Source organism: Peromyscus eremicus, chromosome 16_21 (assembly GCF_949786415.1).
Source record: "Peromyscus eremicus chromosome 16_21, PerEre_H2_v1, whole genome shotgun sequence".
Taxonomy (NCBI): Eukaryota; Metazoa; Chordata; class Mammalia; order Rodentia; family Cricetidae; genus Peromyscus; species Peromyscus eremicus.
Window position 1 is genome coordinate 29,778,622 of NC_081432.1, and position 7,581 is coordinate 29,786,202.

At 51.5% G+C, this 7,581-nt stretch overlaps 1 protein-coding gene across 2 annotated transcripts in view; it reads right to left on the reverse strand.

The window, feature by feature from the left end:
• Positions 1-4,716, reverse strand: part of Nck2 (NCK adaptor protein 2) — a 128,953-nt gene extending 124,237 nt beyond the window's left edge. The window contains exon 1 of one of the 2 annotated variants that reach the window (XM_059244179.1): positions 4,594-4,716. The gene's annotated coding sequence lies outside the window, so the exon portion shown is untranslated. The remainder of the gene's footprint in view (positions 1-4,593) is intronic. The other variant, XM_059244178.1, reaches the window with a different exon arrangement.
• Between the last annotated feature and the right edge of the window lie 2,865 nt (positions 4,717-7,581).

A 7,581-nucleotide genomic window follows, 5' to 3' on the forward strand; every position in this document is an offset into this window, starting at 1 on the left:
GCCTTTCAGGTACGTGCATCGTATTCCATCCTCAACCAGAACTCCTGGGCTAAAATTTGTTTGTTTATCCTGCTGATGAATTAGTTATTTACTATCATCCTGCTCTACAACCTGCATACATCACAATATGGAGGAAACAATGTTAACCCAGGTCGAAACATTCAAGTTCATGTGTTTCATATACACCTTATATGCCCACTGAGTGTAATCTTAGGCAGTATTTCTAGTCCACCTGAATTTGGGCAATCTGTCACAAGGTCAAGGGTGGAATTTCCCACTTATGGCATCATGTCGATGCTTGGAAAGCCTTCGATTTTTTTGGTAATGCTTTCTAAACAAGTGCTAATCGTCCTTAGCAATTAGGTAACTACAAATTAAAACTCTGAAACTTCATCTCACCCTCAGCAGCACGGCCAAGATGAACAAAACAACTGACAAAAAATGCTGGCGAGGCTGTGAAGAGAGAGGAACCCGCATTCACTATTGGTGTTAATGCAAACTAGTGCAGCCCCTCTGAAAATCAGTATGGAGAATCCTAAAAAAAAAAAAAAAAAAAAAAAAAAAAAATCCACTAAACACAAATCTAACATATGACCCAGCTATACCACTCTGCTCCTTGGCACATGCCCAAAGGACTCTCTCAACTTCCTACTCCACAGAGTAGGACTCTGCTCAGCCATGTTCACTGACACCCTATTCACAATTCACTAGGAAACAGAAACAACCTGAATGCCCTTCAACAGATGAACAGATAATGAAAATGGGGAATACTATTCGGCTGTCAAGAAAAAAGGAAGTCCTGAAATTTGCACACTTCAGCATTTCAGATTATGGATCTTCAATCTGAAAATTAAACTGAGTAAATTTGAACCTTCTTTTCTTAAAAACATGACCCAGTACAGATAGTGGAAAAGAGGGGACTGACCAAATAACCACTTCCTAGCAAAATAACCAATACTCTGACCAGAGCTGTCACAACAGGCTGACACAGGCAGCCTTATCTATGGAAAAACCAGTCAAGCTGGGATGCCCGCGCCCGCCGCCACCGCCCCCCCCCCCCCCCCCCCCCCCCCCCCCACACACACACACCTGGAATCCCAGCCTGCTGGGGCTGCAGCAGAAGGATCAGGTTTGAGGACAGCATCTGCTACAGAGTGAGACCTCTTCTCAAAACAACAACAGCTATTCAGGCAGCCCACCGTGCGCATGGCTCTGGGGCAGGGTTTGTTTGGCCCCAGGAAGCCACCATGCAGGTGCACAAAAAGGATTATGTAAGATTACCTTCAGGATGTGTAAAAGGGGGTATAAAGGAATTTGTTTCTGTCTTCAGGTTTCACGGCAGGACTACAAATGACCTGCCCCGACTAGAGCATTTACCAAACAAAGGCCACCAGATCACATTCCCTCACTGTCTGAAAGTCCTAGGGACCAGGCTCTGTATGGTGTGGTAGGGCTCTGAGCAGAGGTTAAGATTCTGATTTCATTACCAACCTCAGGCCAGAAACCAACAATGCGATCCTAAGTGTACTGTCACACGTAGACTGCGGATCAAGTCGTCCGCCCAACACCTTCCAGCCAGGCACCTTCAGCCCACAGCAGGTTAGGAAACCATGGAGACAGCTGGAAAGAAGGTCACGGATATCAAAAGGAAACCACCCGGCAAGTTCTGTTGGCGGTCCCAGGACACATTCATTGCCTCTTAGTTGAGATGCAAGAGGGTGAGATTTAGGAGAGAGATGGCCACTTAAAGAGAAGAAGCTCAAGACACTCACAGAAGCTGTGAAAGGGACCAGATCCCTGTTGGCCACTCAAGTCAGAGATGGAAAACGCCACGGGGAGGACCCTAACATGGCACTGGTAAGTCAATCTAAAGAATGTTTTTCACTGCCACGGCGTAGAGGACTGAAAATCTCGGATGGAAGTGTACTACTCCAGGGGGGAGGGGAGGAGATAGGGTGGGGTTGGGGGTGTAGAAGGTGTAATTAATTCCCTAAGGAGTTTTTACCATCAGGTTCTCTACGCTATGTCCAAAGTGAACCGTTGAAAACATAAAGTCTTTTTAAAAGTCAAGCTACTCTGATGGCCTAAAGAAATGACTTCTTTTCGCCGTGGCTGCGTACCTTTGATCGCCTGGTGTAAAAGGGTGCTTCAGCTACCTTCCGAGATGCCTTCACGTGGGCATTTAACCACACAAATAGCATCATTTTTCTTCACTTCTGTCCTTTGAAAACACCCTGAGAAATGTTTCCACCACTCATTTTAGGAAAGAGAAACAATTCCGAAGCACCACTTGAAGTCCCTCTGGAGGGGAAAACTAATTTCCAAAGTCTCCGGGGGGGGGGGGGGGGGGGGGGGAGCTGTCAAGAGTTCCCAGTTCATTTGTAAGGAAAGTTAGCTGGCTGGTTTTCCCAAACACTGCTCACTACCCTGGTTCCTCACTTGCAGCAAGCAATCTGGAATTCTGCCGTCATTAAGCCGCCTCCTGATCATCAGAAAATCATTTCCACGAGCCATGTCAGCCCCAGTACACACTGCAAGCCAGTCAGTCAGAGAAGCATGCCTGCCTTATGGAGCAACCCAGCCTGGCCTTGCCAGGGCAAATTAAGCTAATTCAAGAGATCAAATAAAGAACTCCAGGTCGCTATGCAATCAGTGAGTCTCCGGGTGTTTTCAAGGGGTCATCCAGTCAGCTCCAGCAAGGGAGCCCCAGGGAGATTTCACAAGGATGAAAGCCCATGTCCCCAACACCTGGGAGCCGCTGTGTGTTGGAAATGTTCAGTCCCCTAACGTACATGACAGAGGTCAGGAATATGACAGGGTCAAAGAGAAAAGGGAGGAAGACTGACTGAAGCCAGGAGCATGGAGAGAGAGCAAAACTGAAAGCCTGGAATCGGACTGCGGGGAGCTGGAAACCACCTTTTATACGCTCTGCCCATTTTAAAGGGGCCAGTCTCTCCACAGGTGGGCTGATGAAGCTAGCCAGCGGCCAGAGCTCCTACAGCAACTCCCCACCCTGAGACTGCACATCTAAGGGGCCTAAGAGCTAGGCAGGTAGTGAGCTGTAACTCCAAGCTTTACAGCCGCACAAAGTTCTCAATTTCAGTCTCAGACTACTGGGACCTTTTCTTTCCTCAAGCAAAACTACATTAACCTACCAGGATGCGCCAAAGTTTAAAGGTAGGATTGTCCCTTGTGATCGATCACTTAGGAACGACCTGAAGGTCTAAAACCTTAAGTGTCTGAAGCGCACTTTCTTCTTGCTGCCTTCGCTATAATAAACTGGGCACATTCAGCAAAGTCTGTTTCTAGGTCTCTGTATCTATAAACACTTGGAAAGTGAACGGAGGGAGTGCCCACAGGCAGTTTAGATGTTTTGATAAAAGTAGTGACCTTTACACTAGAAAACCACTGTTGATAACTGTACCAAAAACCTAGGCTTGAAACACACCCTCAATTAAAATTATTTTCATTCCTCCTCAAAATCCCTGCAGGAAAGCCTGCAATGGGTGAGGAGCAGAAAGGGAGGATACCTAGCAAGCCATGCCCACTGGCCAATGGGCTGTTTCATTTGGGGTCAACCAAGGAGCAGGCCTGTGCACCTCCAGGCCAAATTGGGACCTGTTCATCTCAGACACTGACTCAAACTCAGCAGGATCCGCCTTAAACCTGTTAGCAAAATAAGGAGAGCCAAATAAGGGGCAAATTGCCGACCTAAACAGGCTCAGGGTGCCAAGGCCCACTCCACTTAGCGCCCAGCTGTGTCCCCAAGCTGTTCACAATACTACTGTAAGTCACGTCTGCTATCCATTAACCACCACCCAGCATCCCGCGCACACCTTCCGGGAGAGTCGTTATTGTGTATAAATTACAGCGTTTTGCAAATCAAACCCCTCCACACAATGCCAGGCTAACAGTGCTCAAAAGGGAGGTGCCGTCGGGGCATTAAAAGTAACCCATCAAATTCTTGCAGAACCACTTGCTTAAATCGCAATAAACCAAAGGGGCAGAGCGGCTGGGAGAAACTTTGGCTCAGGAGGTTTAAGCCTTGGAAATGCCGAGCAGGGCGCAGGGACTGGAACCAGGCACAAAAGCGCCCTGCACCGAGGCACGGACCTCTTCTATGAGACGTGACAGCAGCTTTGTGCCGGATCACGAATAGTTCTAAATACAGTAAGTTCTCCCCGGCGATCGCAGCCTTCCGCTTCCTAGCGCCGGGGCCCTCTGATCCCAGGCTATTCTTCCCAGGCACGCGCGCCCGGCGACCCGGCCACGGCTCGGTCCCACGCCCGCCCGCAGGCCAGGACTGTTTGTGCTCCCGAGGGTTCTTGGTCCTCGGTCCCCGGTGTCCGCCCGCGGAGAACGCCCCACCCCCCACGCCAGCCCGGGGCTGGGAAAGGCGAGGGCTCGCAGAAAGGTGTGTATCCGAGGTGCGGGTGCCCGGGGACGCCCAGGCCGCGGCGGGGCCGAGGGCACCAGCGGGGCGCGCAGGAGGACGCGCTCCCTGGCCCTTCCCGGGCCATCCCCGCCCGCCGGCCCCTCTCTCCCAACTCTGCCTAGCCGCCCAAGTTTGCAGCCCCCCGCCCGTCGCCTTACCTCGCTGCACACCGCACGCCGAGGCCGGAGGGCAGCAGCGCGGGTCCCGGGGCGGCGGCCGCGCTGCGCCCGCCCAGATGCCGCTCTTTGTCTACGCCGCTCCCTCCTCCTCCCGCCGCCGGGCGGACGCTGCCGGCCCGGGCGGACCCCGCCGGCCCGGGAGCCCCGAGCCTGCCCGCCGCCGAGCCCTCCCCGCCGCCGCCGCCGCCGCCCGCTCGGCCGCGCGCCCCGGCCTGCGATCCGCGGCGGCGACCCTCCCGCGCAGCGCCCGCCTCCGCGCGCTCCCCGCCCGCCCGCGCTCCTCCCCGGCTGCCGTGGCGCCGCCCAGGGGCCGGCCCAGCTCGGCGCGCGCGCCGGGCGGGGGACCCACCTGGGAGTCCCGGCCGGACCCGGGAAAAGCGCCGCCTGCGGGCTTCACGCAGCAACCCGCTCTCGATCGGAGTTGGGGACCGGCGAGCGTGGGGGGGTGGGGGGGAGAAACGAGGGGAGAATGCACTGCAACTTCCAGCCAGCGAGACCCACCGGGTGGTCTCCGCACCCCCGCTGTGCGTTGGATTCTTACAGCGACCACCCCCACCCCACGCACACCCCCTCCCCGGAAGCATTCCCACGGCACTCTCAGCCAAGCAGGCCTGGTGTCCGTCAGAAAAGTGACTTACATAAAAATGTCACTTCCTCCCAGTAATTGCTTGTGGGCATTTTCTTTATTTATTTGCCTTGCATCTATTTACTTTCCCAACCAGACACTTTTTTACTCCATCCTCCCAGGCGGGACCACTTCCTAGGGGGAGGAGAGGAAACCCGACCTCCGCTGCCTCCCGGGCGCCCTGGCCAGCTCCCTGTAGCCCGGGATTTCTCCTTTAGAGCAGGAGGAGGCTGGAAGGCTTTAAAAGGCGCCCCCGCTCACGCAGCCTTGAGTAGTGGCTAAGCTGTAAGCAAACTTGGAAAGCTAGAATCCTAGAGCAAGAGGAAGGAACACATACGCCTCACACACCGGAATCCAGATGTTTCTTCTCCAAGCTCCTTCTTCTCATGGTTCCCCGAAGGAAGCCCTCATATTCAAATGAATTCAGTTTTCTGGTTGGGTAGCTCACATTTATGTTAATGAGATTCTACCCTGGCCCTTGGCTCCTCCTTATTAAGGCAGAAACAATTCACCCTAAGTGACCAGTCAGCTGCCTCCCTCCCTAAAGGAAGTTCCCAGGCATGGGTAACCTGAGGAAGCTTGGCACTGTAGTCATAGCACGATTTGACTGTAGGCTTCCTGAACTGTGTTGCCTTATGCAGGCGGTTCACAGCCTTTCTCAACTTTATCACATGAGATGTTTACCTGCCTCCTATGTAAAGTACCTGGCACGTAGCCCGAGAGTAGGGCATTAGGTACAAAATCAGCATATCCGACATCCTCTTCCAGTCGGAGATGCTATCTCCATTCATCCTTTTGTGCAGACCTCGTCCTGCTTATACCTAGCTTTACAATAAGGAAAGCAGAACCCTAATCAATAGTTCAGCGCTGTTTAAAATTCATTTACTCTAAATAAGTAGGGCAACGTGGACCCAGTTTTTTAGCTTTTTGCTTTGAATAGTAGTTTCTCTCACTGATGCTTTGTTGAGCCCCAAGGGAGGTTTGAACAAGAATGGCTCCCATAGGCTCTCTCATGTGTTTGTATGCTGAGTCCCCAGTTGGTGAACTGTGGGAATTATGAGGTATGTCCTAGTTGGAGAAGGTGTGTCACTGGGGGTGGGCTTTGAGGTTTCAAAAGCTAGGCCAGACCCAGCCTGTCTCTCTCTGCCTGTGGACCAGGATGTAGTTCTCAGCTACTTCTCCAGCACCATGCCTGCCTGCTTGCTGCCATGCTCCCTGCCATAATGATAATGGACTAAGCCTCTGAAACTATAAGTAAACCCCCAATTAAATGCATATGTGTGTATATATATTTATATATATATGTGAGTTTTATATATGTGTGTGCATATACATGGTGTCTCTTCACAGCAATATAATACAAACTAAGACAATCCCCAATGGCACCTTGCATCTAAACTCAATAGCTCCGTCTCAAACCCTAGCCCACCTAGTTTTTCTTCAAACAGATGACATTTTTGCTGTTACCTAAAAGTCCGCCATCTTGTCGTAAGGTGTTTAATTCTCCTTCCTTACTTTTCCGGCCTGCCTGTCTCTATCTGTGAGGAGTTGTCTTCCAAGCATCGGACAGCAGTATTCCCAAAGAAGATGTGGTCTTTTGTTTTCATTATGAGATGGATTTTTTTTTCTGTATGTGTGTATGCGTGTGGCGTGCATGCATATATGCATGAACACACGTGTGTGCTAGTGTTTGTGGAGACCAGATGGCTTCTGTCTGGTGTTCTCCCCGACGGCTCTCACTTGAACCCAAAGCTCTCTGATTTGCCTACCCCAGCTAACCAGACTGCTAGGGGGAACCCCCTGTCTCCACTTCCTGAGGGTTGCATACCGGCCTGGCATTTACATGGATACTGGGAACACAAACTCTGCTCCCCGTGTTTACATGGCAAGGACCTCCATCTCTGAGCCATCTCCCCAGGCCCTGCAATATGAAAGGCCATCTTTTATATGCCCCTGTACCCAGTTAAACTATATTCTTAAAGAACTCCACTGTATCTGCATTATCTCAAGGCTAGTCCGCTCTGCTAGGTCACCTGATGTACTTCCCAAGCCAGCTCTTCATCCCACAGCCTCTGCCATGGCCTAAAGTAGTGGTTCTCAACCTTCCTAATGCCGTGACCCTTTAATACATTTTCTCATGTTGTGTGACCCCCCCACCATAAAATTATTTTTGTTGCTACATCATAACTGTAATTTTGCTACTGTTATGAATCGTAAGTATCTGTGTTTTCCGATGGACTTAGGTGACCCTTGTGAAAGGGTCATTCAACTCCCCAAAGGGGTTGCCACCCATAGGTTGAGAACCACTGGCCTAGAGTCTACTTTAACTCCCAGGAGAAACC